The 18,944-nt window shown below is 42.6% G+C and overlaps 1 protein-coding gene across 1 annotated transcript in view; it reads left to right on the top strand.

The window, feature by feature from the left end:
• The window catches only part of LOC127419946 (extracellular sulfatase Sulf-2-like), a 292,694-nt gene that overhangs the window by 114,826 nt on the left and 158,924 nt on the right, over positions 1 to 18,944 (top strand). Inside the window, exon 3 of the mRNA XM_051661796.1 lies at positions 5,629 to 5,689. The gene's annotated coding sequence lies outside the window, so the exon portion shown is untranslated. The remainder of the gene's footprint in view (positions 1 to 5,628; positions 5,690 to 18,944) is intronic.

Below are 18,944 nucleotides of genomic sequence, written 5' to 3'. Positions count from 1 at the left end.
TCAGGGGCTCGACCCAACACTGTGGCACCATTTGATGACACCATGGGGCTCGAGCGCTTCATCCAACTTTCCATCCGAGTCACCAACCGAATGAAGCCCTGCCTCAATGAAGTGCCCGCCTTGCAGTCTCTGCCTGTTCCTGCACGATCACCCTCAATCCAATCTTCAGAACCAGGCAGGGAGCATATGCATATGGATGCTTCCTGGCTATCATCGGCAGAGTGCCAGCGTCAGTTGACCCAGCGGTTGTGCCTGTACTGTGGTGGTAAGGGACATGTCATCTCGGCTTGTCCCATTCATCCTCCGCACCCACTGGTGAGTCATGTTACTTACTCTAAAGTTTGTTCCTCTCCCTTGTCTACCAGTGTGACGCTTACTGCTCCCAACTTTTCCCTTACAGTACTCACACTCCTCGACTCTGGGTCAACCGGCAACTTCATCTCAGATGCACTCTGTCACCACCTCCAGCTCCAACCGCGGCCATGTCAGCCCAACCTAATGATCCACTCCATTATTGGCAAACCCATCGGCAGAGGTGTGATTCGTCATTGTGTGGGTCCCGTGATGTTCCAAGTTGGGTGTCTGCACCACGAAACCATCACCCTACTGGTTTTGGAGAACTCCACCACTGACATCGTGTTGGGATGCCCATGGCTCGAACTGCATTCCCCCATCATTTCCTGGTCTTCCGGCGACATCTTGAAGTGGGGCTCCCAATGCTTTCCTACCTGTTTCCCCAATCTTCCTATTCCAAGGCCCTAGACTATCGCCAAGATTTGTACTCCTCTCTGTCTCAACTCCACCTCCACCAAGAGTCCTAATCGCTCCAACTCTGTGGAAAACCCATCCTGTTACTCCCACTTCCAGGACGTCTTCTGCCCACTCCGCACCGCACAACTTCCTCCTCACCGACCTTGGGACTGTGCAATAGACCTTCTCCCCAGTGAGCCAGTGCCCCATGGCAAAATATATCCTCTTTCCATCCCTGAACAGAAGGCCATGGAGGAGTACATCGAGGAGGCTCTCAATCAAGGCTACATCTGACCTTCCACATCCCCTGCTGCTTTGAGCTTTTTCTTCGTGGCGAAGAAGGATGGAGGTCTCCGGCCCTGTATTGATTACCGCTCCCTCAAGATAACGGTAAAGTTCCGATATCCACTTCCCCTCATCCCGGCTGCCTTGGAACTGTTGAGAGGAGCTACTATCTTCATCAAGCTGGACCTGTGCAGCGTGTATAACCTCATTCGAATCTGGAGGGGAAATGAATGGAAGACCGCCTTTGTAACTCCAACCGGCCACTACGAGTACCGGGTGATACCGTTTGGCCTGGTCAGCACCCCCTCTGTGTTCCAGGGCTTCATGAATGAGGTGTTCTGTGAGTACCTTCATCAATTCGTCCTCGTTTACATCAATGACATTCTGGTGTACTCCCAGAACGAGACCGATCATTGTCAACACGTCGCGCTAGTGTTGGAAAAGCTGAGGGAATACCATCTGTGGTATACAGATACCAAGGATGAGAAATATTCCTTTCATCAGTCGTCCCTCCAGTTCCTAGGTTACAACATCAGCCCTGAGGGTATCCAGATGGACGAGGGGAAGGTAGAGTCTGTGCGATCCCGGCCCACTCCTACTACCATCAAGGAACTCCACTTCTTGGGTTTTGCCAACTTCTATCGTCGCTTTATCAGGAATTACAGCTCCCTCACAGCCCCCTTAATATCTCTTCTCTGATCCAAGCCTAAATCTCTGCTCTGGAACTCCGAGGTTTCCTACGCCTTCCAACATCTGAAGTAGGCATTCACCATGGCTCCACTTCTCATCCACCCTGATCCTAGTAAGCCTTTATTGGTAGAAGTAGATGCCTCCACTAATGGTGTAGGAGCCGTGCTTTCTCAGCAGCAGGGGAAACCATCTAAGCTCCATCCATGTGCTGCCTTCTCTCGAAAACTCTCCCCGGCAGATCAAAATTATGACATCAGAAACTGGGAGCTTCTGGCTGTCAATTTGGCCCTGGAAGAGTGGCAGCATTGGCTAGAGGGGGCCCAACACCCCTTCCAGGTACTTACAGACCACAAGAACCTCAAGTACCTTTGGGAGGCTCGTCGTCTAAATCCTCTTCTTCATACGCTTCAGTTTTACCATCTCCTATCATCTGAAGAACAAGAACATCAAGGTGGATGCCCTTTCCCAACTTTATGCTCCAGAGGAAAGCCCTGAGAAGTCAGACACCATCATTCCCCCTCACATAATTGTAAGCCCTATCCAATGGTCCCTGGATGATAGAATCTCTGATGCCACTGAACCTGCTCAGCCAGGCTGTCCCACCAACAGAACATTTCCAGGACCAGTTCTGGTGGCCGCACATGGACAAAGATGTCAGAATGTTCGTCCAGGGATGCCCAGAATGTGCCATGTCCCAAACTCCTCAACATCTACTGACTGGCAAGCTCCTTCCGCTACCCATCCCACGCCGATCCTGGTCACACCTTGGGGTCAACTTTATCAAGGACCTGCCATCCTCTGAGGGATTCACCTGTGTTTTGATGGTCGTTGACCGCTTCTCCAAAGCCTGCAAGTTGATACCCCTCAAGGGTCTTCCCACCACCCTTGAAACCGCTGAAGCCCTCTTCAACCATGTGTTCCAAAATTATGGGATTCCCGAAGATATCGTCTCAGACAGAGGTCCCCAGTTTATTTCCAGAGTCTGGAGAGCTTTCTTTTCCATCATGGGAGTGACCATCAGCCTCTCTTCCAGGTATCATCCTCAGAGCAACAGGCAGACTGAGAGAAAAATTCAGGAGATCAGCCATTTCCTTTGAACCTTCTGTCATCACCGCCAGAACCGCTGGAGTCGTTTTCTGTCCTGGGCCGAGTATGCACAGAATTCCTTACGTCAACCCTCCACCAACTTAACACACTTCCAGTGCGTACTCGGCTACCAACCTCCTCTTTCCCCTGGTCCGGAGAGCCATCTGATGTCCCAGCGGTCAACCATTGGTTTAGAGAGAGCTAGAGGGTCTGGGACTTAACCACCATCACCTGCAGAGGGCTGTGCGCCACCAGAAAATCCTTGCTGATGCCCGAAGATCGTCAACCCCAGTTACCAACCCAGGCAGAAGGTTTGGCTCTCCACTAAGGACATCTGGCTGCGTCTACCATGCAAAAAGCTAAGTCCCCGTTACAATGGTCCCTTCACTATCACTAAACAAATTAATCCAGTTACATACCAACTCCAACTTCCCCCCCGAATACCGCATTCACCCTACTTTCTACGTCTCCCTCCTGAAACCTCAATATCCATCTCTCTCTCCTCACTCCTCAGAACCTTAGCAGCTGATGACCACCACCTCCCCCAGCTGCTAATCCTGGAAGACAGATCCATCTACGCAGTTCATGACATCCTGGACTCCCAACGCCGCAGGGGTCACCTCAAGTACCTCGTAGACTGGGAGGGCTATGGTCACGAAGAAAGATCATGGGAACCCCGAGACGACATCCTGGACCCGACCCTACTCACTAACGTCCACGACGCTCACCCAGACCATCCAGCTCCTCGTGGATGGGGTCGGCTATGGCGTCGGGAGGCTCGTCCCTCAGGAGCGGTCTGTGGGGAGGGGGGGAAATGTCACAGATCCACCTGATCTTCCCGCCACAAACACTCAACCTTCCCGCTCCCCCGAATACTGATCACCCGCATCTGTCTCCAATCACCGTGTCAATCAGCTCCTCTATATAACACTCCACTCTCCCTTCAGTCTTCATCTGGTATCAATGCAGTATACAGACTCACTTACCTTCTACTTACCTGACTTTTCAGATGCCATTCCAGTGTGCTCCCTCAACGACATCTCTCCAGCGTTATTCCGAAGTTTGTTCCAAGTCTCCTCTCCTGCGTCTCCTTCCCTTGGTGTTATCCTCCAACCCAAGTTATAAATCTACCTGCAAATACAATAAACTCCAAGTACTGTTGTCTGTTCCAGAACCAATCTGCTCATTCTCCACTCACCTGCCATTTGCTGTCTGTGTTTGTTCAATAAATACCTGCTTTTGGGTTCACCACCATCTTCGAGTCTGGGTTACTGTAACAATTACTTTTAGAAAATCACATTTTACACTATTCTTTTCATTCATCTTTGGTGTGTTTGCAATGTTTAGTATACATAAATTCACCTAGTTGGTAACAGTGTTTTTTATTTGCTTATATTCATTGTCTGTTCTTCCATTTATGTATCTATTTTGTACATTTATTACAGCATTTTGCATTTAAGATATAATTGTAAATAAAATATACATTAAACAGCCTAGTTTCATAGAATGAACGTTACATAAAATTTTTGCAAACTGAGTTGACGTGCCACTTTCTATGTTTCTATGTTTGCTGCAGTTTCTAGTGAAATTAACACTAAAGGCGCTACAACAACTGTGCGTTTTATTCACTTTCACAAAAATCAAGAGTACAACGGCTGATAATGACTTTATAGACACTTATTTTTCACACTATTATTCACACACTGCTACTGTATGTTATGGTATCAAAAAACGTTTACTCTAGCACATCATTTGCAAAACAATATATTTTAACGCTTGCATTACAGACCAACCTACATTTACACACTTATTCCAACATGATTAGCTTGCGCGGTAGCTCACCAGATAGAGTGTTGGACTTTAGACTTGGCAACTGAGCCTCTAGCCCAGCCAAGCATGCTCGAAACTAAAGTAAAAGTGAAGCAAAAGTGCCATAGAAGCAACACAAAATGACATTGTTGCTTTAGTTTCATGTCTGATTTGTTTTTAAAACATTATCGGTTAGGTTTAGGTGTTTGTTTAGGATAAAGATGTCTATTTTGTTCACCTCTCTTTTATCTTTTTGAACACTGTCAGTTAGGTTTAGGTGTTTGTTTAGGGTAAAGATGTCTGTTTTGTTCACCTCTCTTTCATCTTTTTGAACATTGTCAGTTAGGTTTAGGTGTTTGTTTAGGGTAAAGATGTCTGTTTTGTTCACCTCTCTTTTATCTTTTTGAACACTATTAGTTCAGTTTAGGTTAAAGTTTTAGGTTAGGGAGGTACGTTTTACTCATTAAAACATCCATCTAATATTCACCTTAAAAACCTTGTCTGATTACAACATAATTTCATTCACTTTTGGCACCTCCTGTTGGACAATTCAATGGGAAACTGCAACCAAACATGTATTGAAGCATGTAGTTTTGGTTTGCAAAACATTTTTGTTATTGTCATATAAATTTTATGAGGCTGAAATAAAATGATCTGATATTAAAGTCACATTGTATTGTACAATAAGTGTAAGCATTGCAATAATAACTTTAAAGTTTAGGTGTAATTTCCTGGTTGTCCTGCAGGTGACTGCATGAGTCTGTCTCCTTACCGTGCTCTTAAGAACTCTACGAGCACTACTCCAGAGCACTGGCAGATCTACGATGATTTTTAAGTACTACATAACCTAAGTTACAATACTTTTGGGCAATGCAGCCATGGTCAATAACCAATCATAGATATTCTTGATGCATATGCAGATGAGAAACTTTCAAATGCCGTTTAATGCCTGTGAAAACTGTAGTTTGGGAAGCATTTTAATTTTTTGTGTGTTTTATTTCTCCTTAGTGTATGTGATTTGTGCGTCTCCACTGGCTGTCTGGAAAAGAATTCGAACAATCTCTGTCAGGTAAGTAATATAACACTCCCCTCTAGCAAGTTCTGGCCTCTCCCTCTCTATCTTCTCTCATAAATACTATCAGTCAAACTCCAAGTTTCGAAACAAGAACCATCAAACGGTCACTTACACACTTTGGTTTCTAACCACACGCACTCTCCTGTCTAGGACACAGTCTCTAATGACTTGTAAAGCAGCTGTGGGGGCCTGAGGGCGGCTTGTCTTGCTCGTTGATGACTCTTGTAGTATCTTCAGACTGTTGCCTGGATACTAGGGCCATAGAGTTGACCCTGATCGTCAGGGAAATGAAATGGCCAGTGCTAATGGCTATCAGGGGAAAAGCTTAAAGCCTCCAAGGCTCAAGCTGGTGATTGTAAACAACTTTAGCACAAACATGAAAAAAAAACGTCTCTTTCCCATAACACATTTCTCTACTTCCAAGTGACAAAACTAGGCACCAAAAAGGTCATACACAGAGTCTGTCACAACATCCAGACCATAACCATGACGATGGTCAGGAAAGGTCACAAAGGTACAAAGAAGCTGTGTGTGTTTCATATGTACTAAAAAGGAGAATGCTTAAATGAAATGTGGTCTGATCCAAATATTGATGGCTATGAAATTCTCCCAATGCAAGTTGCAATAGTGATACTGTTTCTGAGCTTATTCATTACTCTTACACACACATTTACACACTCAGTTTTTCTTTCATTGCCAGTCTCTGACCTTCAATCTTTCTCTCTCATACGCTACTTTAAATACTATCAACGAATCCACACACACACACACACTTAACTCCCAAACAGAGCTGCTTTTTTGCTCTACTTCAGATTATGAAATAATTGAAGGTGAAAGGTGATTAAACTGCATGCTGTATTCATTTATACTAATCTGTTTCATTCTCACTTTTTCTCTCATTATATATCTGTTTCTCTCTTTTTCTTTCACACCTATGAACACATATCTGAGCCAAATGACTGTAAGAATCTCAGCATTTAAACCCAATCAAAGCTGCTCTCAGAGACAGTGTATCAGTGTGAATAGACAATTGAGAATTACAGAAAGGACAGTCTTCATTTAAATCCACATTTATAAAGATTGTGTAGGTTGGTTGATCTGATTTGCTATGAAGTAGGATGTTGCTTTGTTGTGTAACCCTTCATTAGAATATTGTGAACTGCATGGCAGTCCTCGCACAGCATGTAATTTCAGCGCAGCTAATATAGCTAGAAATCTTCCCTCGAAGATCAAAACAGATGTGGACTTGTGTACATAGCTGCCAAAACCCTAATTACCATAATTACATGTATGAGGCACAGTCATGGTTCAATTGTACAACAACCAGTGTAAATGGATGGGAAAATACAGGCTATTTGTTTTAATTTCCTCTTTTAAGATAAAGAGTGACTATTTGAGTGAAAATAGCACTAGTCATACAGAAGAACCAGACAAAACTATAAAAAAAAAAACTTTGAATATCGTGGAAGTGGTCTATAGGGTTTAGCATCTTTGGTATGGGTATTTGTGCACAGGTGACTCGAGTTTGAATTAGTCTTGAGACATTTTCTGACTACATGTTACTACAAGTTACTGCACATAGCACAAGAAATAAATTGTATAATAGTAGCATATTACTAGAAAAAAATGCAAATAGTTTATAGTATTATATTGTTCTAACAGTATATTATTATTACTGCTTCTAAAATGTTTTTAAACTATATGTAAATATACTACATATAAAATACACAATATATGTTGGTAACACTTTACAATAATGTTCCTTTCGTTAACATTAGTTAATGCATTACGTATCATGAACTAACAATGAACTATATATTTTTTCAGCATTTATTAATCTTTGTTAATGTTAGTTAATAAAAAGAGAATTTTTTAGCATTAGTTCATGTTAGTGCATTAATGTTAACAAATACAACTTTTGATTATAAAAAATAGTATATGTTGAATGCTAATTAGTATATGTTGAAAATATTCAAATATTAATATGTTTAAATTAACATTAACCAAGAAGTTAATGTTAACTAATGTTGTTAACTAATGTTTACAAATGGGTTGAATGGAACCTTTGTCACAGAATGAGTCAGGAATGAGGACCCAAATGCAGGAATGAGTGAAAATAAAAATAATTTTGTTAAAACAACTGAAAACAGAACAGGTAACACAAAACTCATGGGGGAGAGAAAACAAACAAACAAACAAAAAAAACTAGAAAAAGTATAATAACTAAGATCGACCGGGAACAGGAACAAGACAGGAACAGACTGACTAGTAACGAAACTCACAAAACTATCTGACTAATACAAGAGGGAAACGGACACAATATACAGGCAAGGCACATGAGGAACAGGTGAACGCAATTAACATAACAAGGATTAAACGAGGGAGAGTGACAAGGGTAATGAGGAGGCTTGGACAGGGAAGCACACGACTAACAGACCACACCCGACAGGACTGATGGATTGGCCCAGGGAGTGGGCAGAGGACCAGGAGGGCAGAAAGCAGATCAAGGAGGGGTGGGTGGGGAAGACCAGGGGAAAGGCATGGGCCAGGCCAAGGGACAGATGACAGACCAGGCAGGGAGGGTGCGGGAGACCAGGGGGATGGTCTGGACCAGGCTGTAGGTGAGCCAGAAGGCCATGGCAGAGCCGGAGGAGAAACTGGTGGCCAAGGCAAAGTCCGAGCCACTGAGCAGTTGGTAAGGTCAGTGGCGGCCACAGAGGACTGGACAGACTGGTCAGTAATCGTAGGGGACAGGACTGGGTCAGGCAGGTTGACGACTGTTGGGGGCAGGACTGGGTCAGACCAAGTGAGGACTGCAGAGGGCTGGTCAAACTGGGCAGGGACCTCAGAGGGCTGGACAGACTTATCAGTGGTCATTGGGGACAGGACTGAATGAGTGGCACCAGCTGGGGACTGAACAGACAGAGCAACACACTGGTAGTTGGTGTCTGATGGGTGCTGGCTACTGGGCTGAGAAACATAATGGTAGCTGGTGTCTGATGGGTGCTGGCTACTGGACTGAGCAACAGACTGGTTGCTGATGTCTGATGGGTGCTGGTTACTGGGCTGAGCAATAGACTGGTGGCTGGTGTTTGACGGGTGCTTGCTATTGGGCTGAGAAACAAACTGGTCGCTGATGTCTGATGGGTGCTGGTTACTTGGCTGATTATCATACTGGTAGCTGGTGTCTGATGAGTGTTGGCTACTGGACTGAGCAACAGACTGGTCGATTGTGTCAGACAGATGCTGGCCACTGGACTGAGTAAAAGGCTGGTAGCTGGTGTCTGATGGGTGTTGGTTACTGGGCTGAGTAAAAGGCTGGTCGACGGCCACAGGTGAACAGACAGAATGGTGGTTAGCGGCCGCTGAGCAGAGGGTGTGGTTTGTGGTGGCTGCTGGGCAGATGGTGAGGTCAGTCGTAGCCACTGAGAGTTGGACAGGGTCAGACAGGGCATTGGTAGCCACTGAGAACTGGACAGGGTTAGAATGGACGTAGACGTCCATGGTGCAGGGTTCAGACTGTAAGTGGGCAGCTGCTGGACAGAGTTCAGACAGGACATGGGCGACTGCTGGGCAGTGATCAGACCGGTTAAGGGTGGCCGCTGGACAGGGGTCTGACTGGAAATGGGAGGCCGCTGGACAGGGTTCAGACAGGACGGCCGCAGGCGAAGGGTCAGGCTGGGTGACAGCTGCCGCAGGCTCGGACCTCTCCTGGAATGCTGCAGCAGACCCTGATGCAGGGACCCCTCTCTTGTTCCTCATCCTCCTCTTGTGGGTGGAAAGAGCAGCAGGCTCCTCCGCCTCCTGGTGGTCCACAGCGGACAGAGCAAGCTGGTCCTTGATGGATGCAGGAGGCTGGGCAGACTGGATGGTGAATGGACAGGATCATCGCCGGCCACAATGGGCTGGACAGGATTGTCAACGGTCACAGTGGGCTGGACAGGCTCGTCAATGATTACAGGAGACTGAACAGGTTCATCAACGGTCACAGGAGACTGGACAGACTTGTCAACAGCCATGGGAACTGGACAGGCTCGTCAACAGCCTCAGGAAACTGGACAGACTTGTTGACAGTCACAGGGAACTGGACAGGCTTGTCGACAGCCTCAGGAAACTGGACGGCTTCGTCGATGACCACAGGGAACTGGACAGATTTGTCGACAGCCACGGGGAACTGGACAGGCTCGTCGATGGCCACAGGGAACAGGATGGGCTCATCGATGGCCACAGGGAACTGGACAGACTCGATGACCACAGGGAACTGGACATGCTCGTCGACAACAACAGGGAACATTACAGGCTCGTCGACAGCCTCAGGGAACTGGACAGACTTGCCGACAGTCACGGGGAACTGGACAGGCTCGTAGACAGCCTCAGGGAACTGGACGGATTCGTCAGTGACCACGGGGAACTGGACAGACTTGTCGACAGCCATGGGGAACTGGACAGGCTCGTCGATGGCCACAGAGAACAGGATGGGCTCGTCGATGGCCACAGGGAACTGGACAGACTCAATGACTTCCGGGAACTGGACAAGCTTGTCGCCGGCCACAGGGAACAGGACAGGCTCGTCAAAGGCCTCGGAACTCTGTGGCCGCCATGGTCGGGAGCACTGGCAGCGACTGGAGAATGGCCTCCTTTGCCTCCTGGCAGCCAGCAATGGTCTTCTCCACCTCCTGGCGGTCAGCAGCAGGCTACTCCGCCTCCTGGCGGTCAGCCATGTCCGCTGCCGTTGAGGAAGTATCATTAACCTCGGGCTGGGATGAAGGAAGGAAGTTCTCTGAGGCACAGGCTGAGATAAACTCATCCTATTTCAAGGCAAACTTGATTGTAGCAGCAAGACTTACCCCTTCACCTGTCTCTGGGACAAAAGACCTGATGGGCTCATTCAGACCAGCCTTAAACTATTGCATAAGTCTGACCTGATCATGACCCAGACCCAAGGACAGCACCAAAAACTCCAACGCATACCCCCTCACCGACTTGTCCTCCTGCCAGAGTCGGAAGAGTTTCCTGGCCTGCTTGGCTCTGTGTCATGTGGGAAGTAGTGAACAAAAAGAAAAAATAATTCCTGCTGGGTCCATGTTGGTCAGATCATTATGTCACGGAATGAGTCAGCAATGAGGACCCAAATGGAGGAATGAATGAAAATAAAAATAATTTTATTAAAACTGAAAACAGAACAGGTAACACAAAACTCTCATTTGGGAGAGAAAACAAAACATAAACTAGAAAATGTATAATAACTAAGATCGACTGGGAACAGGACAGGAACAGGAACAGACTGACAGGTAACAAAACTCATAAAAATATCTGACAAATACAAGAGGAAAGAGGGCACAATATATATATATATATATATATATATATATATATATATATATATATATATATATATATATATATAGACAAGGCACATGAGGAACAGGTAAAGGCAGTTAACATAACAAGGACTAAATGAGGGAGAGTGACAAGGGTAACGAAGAGGTGGGGACAGGGAAGCACACAGCTAACAGAAACACAGACACAGCCAATTAAACATACACATGACAAACACACACAAACAGAAAACAGACAGACCAAAGGGCTGACAGAAAAGGATCATGACAACCTTATTGTAAAGTTTTACCTTCTGTTTTATAAAATATTAAATTATAAAAATTCGGAATATATAGTTGTAAATCCTGAATATAAAAATACAAATATATAATTATAAATCTGTATATACTTGTGAATTCATATAGGTTTAGTTATGAATCTTGAATATACTGTATCTGAATATGTTGTTGTTAATATTGCTGAATTTGTAGTTAAACATCATGAATATATAAATGTAACGCTAACTATGCAGGTATAAATATCTAAATATATTAATGTAAATCATGAGTATGATTATAAATTGTAAATATAAATAATATAGATGTAAATTTGTATATGTAGTTATAAGTCCCAAGTACATAATTATAAATCTGTATATATTGTTGTAAATTCGAATATGTAGATATTAATCTGAATATATGAATGTAAATCCTGAATATATAGTTTTAAATCTGAATATACAGTATAAATGGAAAAACTGATTATTTAAATTTAACTCTGTAACTTAATAATAAATGTAATAAATATAAATATAAATCATGAATCTATAGTTTTAAATCTGAATATATAAATGGAAAAGCTGATTATGTAAATGTAACTAATTATAAATCTGAAAATAATTATGTGTTACTAGACAAAATGCAAATAGTGTTTGTTATTATTTGCACTGGGGTGCAAATAGTATCTGCCACTATTTACACAGGAATGCAAATATTATCTACCACTATTTACACTATTACTTCTTGGATGGATGGCTGACTTTCAGTATTTAGACTGAAGCCATTATTCAGTCATTTTAACCCTTTACCATTGACTTTGCAGAAAAAAGAGGGGTCTTTTTAACAAGGCTGTCAATCAGATGGGCATGAAGAGAGCCTTAGACAGCAATTCAAAACGGTTGTTTCCCAAAAAGGCAAACCATCTGTTCATTCAGATCTCAGCATAATCATCCCCTCTTTTTCTTAGAGATAAAAAGATAGAGGGTGATAAAGTTTAACCAAAAAAGGAAGAAATCACTTAATTTTCTCATATCCATATTATTTAAAATCAGGCCATCTGTTTATATTGAATCTTTATTTAAACAATAAAGCCCATAACATTAATTAAATGCGAGTAATCTGAATAATCCACCGTGTTCTCTCTTTTTCATTGTAATTCATAAAATATCATGGCAGACTGCACTCAGATGCGATAATCTCCATCAGATCCCTGTGGCCGTTATATAAATATCATAATCTCTTTCATAGTTTATGAATGCTGGCAGGAGGTCAGCCGGAAACCCCATGGGCTGTTCTGAAATTCAGATTATGAAAATCTAAAAGCAAATGGAGGTTGAAAACAAACACCTGCAAATTAATAAAGTGTGCTTAGTACTTTTTTTACGAGTTTGTGTCGAAAGTTCTGAAGAGTTGTGTTGGTCTGGTTTTCAGTGGAAAAAAAGTTAAAAACAACTTCCTGCTCAAATAGAAAATATATGTAAACATCAGAAATTTTATGGGGTCAGTAAAGTGTCTGTCCACGGATGGGGTGGGAAGTTAGAGAAACTGAGATTGGGGGGGGGGGGTATATGTCAAATCAAATCAAATCCCTTTATTGTCACTCAACCACATACACAAGTGCAACAATGGGTGAAAGTTTTGGGTGCAGTTCCAAGCAACATAGCAGTATGACAATTACAATAAACATCTGATTTACACATAACACAGTTTACACATCGTGTTACACAACACAATATACAATATACACCTAATAATATACAATATACAGTATACACAAATAAGAAGACTGTATACAATAAAAATAATATACAATATACAGTATACACATATATGAAGACTGTATACAATAAAAATACACTGAAAAATACATGGCACCCATGTATCGTGAGCGATCAAGAGTTCAAAAGTCTGATTGCTTGGGGAAGAAGCTGTCAAGAAGTCGGCTGGTGCGGGTCCTGATGCTGCAATACCACCTGCCTGATGGTAGCAGTGAGAGCAGCCCATGACTCGGGTGGCTGGAGTCTCTGATGATCCTCCGAGCTTTTTCACACACCGCCTGGTATAGATGTCCTGGAGGGAGGGAAGATCACCTGCAATGACGTGTCTGGCAGTTCGCACCACCCTTTGCGGGGCTTTGCGGTTGAGAGCGGTGCTGTTGTCATACCAGGCATTGATGCAGCCAGTCAGGATGCTGTCTACAGTGCTGGTGTAGAAACATGTGAGGATGTGTTGGTTCATTTCAAACTTCCTCATCCGTCTCAGGAAGAAGAGGCGCTGGTGAGCCTTCTTAACAACAGCCTCTGTGTGGACGGACCATGTGAGTTCCTCATTGATGTGGACACCGAGGAACTTGAAGCTTCTGACTCTCTCCACTGGTGCTCCATTGATGGTGATGGGGCTGTGTTCTCTGTCTTTTCTCCTGAAGTCCACCATAAGCTCCTTGGTATTACTGACGTTGAGGGAGAGGTTGTGCTCCTGACACCAGCGTGTCAGAGTGTGCACCTCCTCTCTGTAGGCTGTTTCATCATTGTCAGTGATCAGACCTACCACCGTCGTATCATCTGCAAACTTAATGATGGCATTGGAGCTATGTGTTGCCACACAGTCATGTGTGTACAGGGAATACAGGAGTGGGCTGGGAACACAGCCCTGCAGTGCTCCAGTGTTGAGGATCAGTGATGAGGAGATGTTGCTGCCTATTCTAACCACCTGGTGTCTGCTGGACAGGAAGTCCAGGATCCAGCTGCACAGTGAGCTGTTTAAGCCCAGAGCCCGGAGTTTCACATCAAGCTTGGAGGGCACTCTGGTGTTGAATGCTGAGCTGTAGTCTTCCTTTTTTCCAGGTGGGAGAGAGCAGTGTGTAGTGTAGATGCAATGGCATCATCAGTGGAGCGGTTGTTGCGGTAAGCAAACTGCAATGAGTCCAGTGAGGCAGGCACCACAGAGCAGATGTAATCTCTGATTAGCCTCTCAAAACCTTTGCTAATGATGGGGGTCAGAGCAACAGGACGCCAGTCATTTAAGCAAGTGATTTTGAGTTGCTTTGGTACAGGCACAATGGTGGACATTTTAAAGCATGTGGGGACCACAGACAAGGAAAGGGAAAGTTATCACTGATTTATATATATATATATATATATATATATATATATATATATATATATATATATACTGTATATATAGAACTGGATCGCTGAAGCAACATTAAACTGCCAGCAGGAGGTGAAGCCACCGGAAGTATTCAAGCGGCCATCTTAGTATGCCCAAACTCTCAAAGAGTGTCAATGACTGACAGGCAAAAATACCCCCATTTCACCGTCTCCGACCTGCAGATACGACAGTTGCATTTCGCCCTCTAGTGACAATCATGTTTAATGTTTAATTAGCTTATTATGGATAATATACGTTACGAGGGAGAAGATATACGCCTATCGTGATGTCAGAGCATTCACCTGCCCTTCAGTTTAACAGTGCAGCACAACAATCACCAAAGAAAGAGGGAAAACTGTCCACAAGTTGTAATGTAAGTAGGAAAATCTGTAATATCTGCTTGTTTAGGGTGACAACATATCATATTGTTCTTCTAAGTATTATTATGGCCCAAGCACTGAAAGTGCGGAGACCCTATTGTTCTTCTAAGGATATTTTTTCAAGTTTTGGGGGGCTTTTGGGGCTTTTACCATGCTCAAAAACTCATGAAATTTTGCACACGCATCAGATTTGTCAGCCATTTGGGCTTGGCAAAAGTTCATACATGGGCATGTAGAGGGGGCTCTGTAGCACCACCTAGAAGATGGACATGTTTGGGGGGCTCTGAAGCACATCCCTTTTGAGCTACAGTCAACAAAATTTGTACATATATAGATCTCATCAAGCCGGACAACTTTCAGGATGACAGTCATAAGCTCTGCCCAACAGGAAGTCGGACATTTTGGATTGTTTGAAAAATACATGCTCTGGAATTTGAAATACTCCTCCTAAGGGATTCATGTTACAGGTACCAAATGTGGGCGACATCATGCCAAGACATTGACGATACTAAATTGCAAACAGATTTTTGATATATTGAGCGGTGTTGCCATGGCGACGCGATAAAGTTACATAAAAAATAGGAAACAGGAAGTGTCTCATATCTTCTGTGTACATCGTGTGATTTATATAAAAATTGAGCCGTATGTTTGGTCTTGTGGGCTGATCACATTGATGTGGCTGTTGTGGGTCACGGTCGTAGGGCCACCAACTGGCAGAAGAAAGTGTGGCACATTTAACAGACTTTGAAATATCCCTCTAATGTTTACCTGAATTGTTTCAATTTTTTATTAGAATAATGTCAAGACAGTGCAGATTTAAGATTCTGAAGGGATTCTTGATATCTTAAATTGTGTTGCCATGGCAACACATTAAATATCATTATTCCTTTTTATGTATATCCACATGTTTTTGGGTATGTGGCATGCTTGAATTTGTATGATATTTTGAGCACACATCAGTGTTGTCGGCCATTATGCCTGGGCAAAAGTTAACACATGGGCGTGGCTGGAGAGCTCTGTAGCACCACCTTTTGACAAAAGTGGTGGGGTCAGTTTCTTCTACGGTCACCAAGCTTACTACATATATTGATCTCATCAAGCCAGACAACATTCAAAATTACAGTCATTAGCTCTGCCCAACAGGAAGTCGGCCATTTTGGATTGAATATGCATGAAAATTGCAGGCCCTGAACTTGTGAATACTCCTCCTAGGGGATTTATGTGATTGTCACCAAATTTAGGTAACATTATGCCAAGACATTGAAGATGCTAAATTGCGAACTGATTTTTGATATATTGAACAGTGTTGCCATGGCGAGGCAATAAATTAAGGGCAAAAATGTGAAACAGAAAGTTCCTTATATCTTCTGTGTGCATTGTATGATTTTGATGAAAATTCAGCTGTATGTTTGGTTATGGGGGCTGATCACATTTATGCATCTATTATGGGTCATGCTCATATCGCAACCAACTGACAGCAGGAAGTAAGGCAATTTTAACAGACTTTGAAATAGCCCTCTTGTGTTTATGTGAATTGCTTCAAAATTCTTTAGAATAATGTGAAGACACTGCTGATGTAAAATTGTAAAGATATTTGATATCTGAAATAGCGTTGCCATGGCAACACATTAATTGTTATTATTCCTTTCATCCTATATTTGGGTGTTTTTGAGGCACTTGGCTTGCTTTAAATTTCATGAAATTTTGCACACATATCAGAGTCATTGGCCATTAGGGCTGGGCAAAAGTTCATGCATGGGCATGTAGGGGGGGCTCTGTAGCACCCCCTTTAAAATGGGCCTGTAAGACAGCCTCTGTAGCACCCCCCATTTTCACCTACAGTCATCAGACTTGGTACATATATAGTTCTCACCAAGCTGTACAACTTTCATAATTATAGTCATTATGTCCACCCAACAGGAAGTCAGCCATTTTGGATTTTTTTAATATTGCAGTCTCTGAACTTTTAAATACTCCTCCTAGGGGATTCATGAGACTGTCACCATATTTAGACAATATTATGCCAAAACATTGAAGATGACAAATTCGAACAGATTTTGATATATTGAACGGTGTTGCCATGGTGAGGCATTAAATTAATGGCAAAAAATGGTAAACAGGAAGTGTTTCATATCTTCTGTGTGCAATGTATGATTTAGATCAAAATTGAGATGTATGTTTAGTGTTGGGGGCTAATCACACGGATTTGACTATTTTGGGTCACGGTCATAGCGCCACCACCTGGCAGCAGGAAGTGTGGCTCTTACAACAGACTTTAAAATAGTCCTCTTATAATTATCCAAATTGCTTCAAAATTGTTTAGAATACTGTCAAATGCCAAATGCATGTGTCCACCTTGCATTGTTTTCCGAAAGCCACTGGGTGGAAATGGACCAGTTGTGCTTCTGCCTGTCATTGCTGCTTGCAGCTATATTTATTATCATTGCTGTCATTGTTTTCTTATACATAATTTATCAAAAAACGGATGTATAATCAGAATTATAAATGTGACGAGACAACATTCAACTAATTAAAGTAATTGTACTCTGTAATTGGAGTAGTGGCCTTCAATCAAAACCCCAGGGAGCCAAAAAAAATAGCCTGTTGCTTTTTTAAATTTCATGGGTGTTTTGTTTATCTGGTAGGAAAACACAGCTCATTGGACAATGGAGAAATGGAGAATAAAACTAATTTGTATGAAAGATTTAGGGTTGGCTGCTTTGTAAAGGTTAAAATATTTCTCTTTTTTCTATTCTCAGGAAATAGGGCAAAAGGTTATATCTTGAGTCTTTGGCCCGACTTTAATTAGTTGAACGTTGTCTTGTCACATTTACAGTATAATTCTAATCTCGTTTGCTTCTGATCTTTGAATATTTTTGTTCTTCTGAAACCTGTGGAAATTGACCTTCATTATTTAACAGGAAGACCTTAGTAATCTTCCAATATTCCTGCTGATTTTACAGAGAGGGAGAAAGAAGAGAGAGAGCACTAGAAGACATTGATTTTGTCACCTAGTTCTGCTAAATGATTTGTCAATATGAGACAGTAAGCTTTGTCAATAGAAGGCCACACACTGTCCCAGAAATGCCACCATGGTGACATTCTACATGATCATGAATCTGTCCCTTCAAAGATGCATTATGGATCAGTAATGTGAGTCACGTTTCTTCTAATGTGCCAGTTTTTAATAGTTTAAAGTTATTAGTTTAACAAACTTTAAATATTTCTGAGTATCGAGGTGGTATCATTGCTATTTTTTAAATCATGTAGCTTTTCAGTCAACAAGATGGGAAATTGGCGTGTTGGTTCTGAATATTTTGCCACCCAAATTTAGACTCCATGTGCCAAATTTTGGACAAGCACTACTATGTAGCGAACGTTCAGGACCTGAAAATAGCCAACTCTGTGCCTTTTAAGTCATATGCCTTTTGGTTTCTGGCTATCAGGATACTACATTTGAAGAGGAAAAAGTCTCAGTTTAGGTCTCAGTACTGTTAGGGTTAGGTTTAGGGCTCAAATATGTCTGAAATGTTTCCAAAAATTAGACATGCTGTGCCTTTTACATTACATTCAGTACATTCATAGAAGTAAGTACTTGCAACCAATTTTCAGTGTGTTGCGCGAAGGTACACCTGTGCATGACTTTTGAAAATGAAATTCTGAAAGGATACACTAATTTTAGCAGACAAAATATTCAACCTCCTGTCACAGATTTTTCAATGAGATCAGTTTGTTTCAGTAGTGAAGTGATTCTAATGATTCTGTTGATTAAGTATGCTAAAATGTTACATATTATCTGACAATATTTCAGCAATCTTTAGTACAGTATTCCATGTCTGCTATTTAGAATCAGAACTTGCTGTGTCTGAACCACTTTTTTGAGTCTTTTCTTTTCACTTACACAGTAACAGCTTGTTACTTTTTAATGCAGGACAAGACATTTTCAGATCATAAAGAAACTGGCTTTCAGATCAAAATTTCCTGAAACTTCTACTAGAACTAATGACTTAGTTCAACTCCACATAACGCAAGCTGATAGGTTCTTTAAACGTGTTACCAGACAGCTCGCTCACATGTGATATGTCAAGCCAATCGGTTCACATGGTGTAAGCTAATAGGGGT

The sequence above is a fragment of the Myxocyprinus asiaticus genome, chromosome 29, assembly GCF_019703515.2.
Source record: "Myxocyprinus asiaticus isolate MX2 ecotype Aquarium Trade chromosome 29, UBuf_Myxa_2, whole genome shotgun sequence".
In the NCBI taxonomy this organism is placed as follows: domain Eukaryota; kingdom Metazoa; phylum Chordata; class Actinopteri; order Cypriniformes; family Catostomidae; genus Myxocyprinus; species Myxocyprinus asiaticus.
This window is presented reverse-complemented; position numbering and strand designations above follow the sequence as displayed.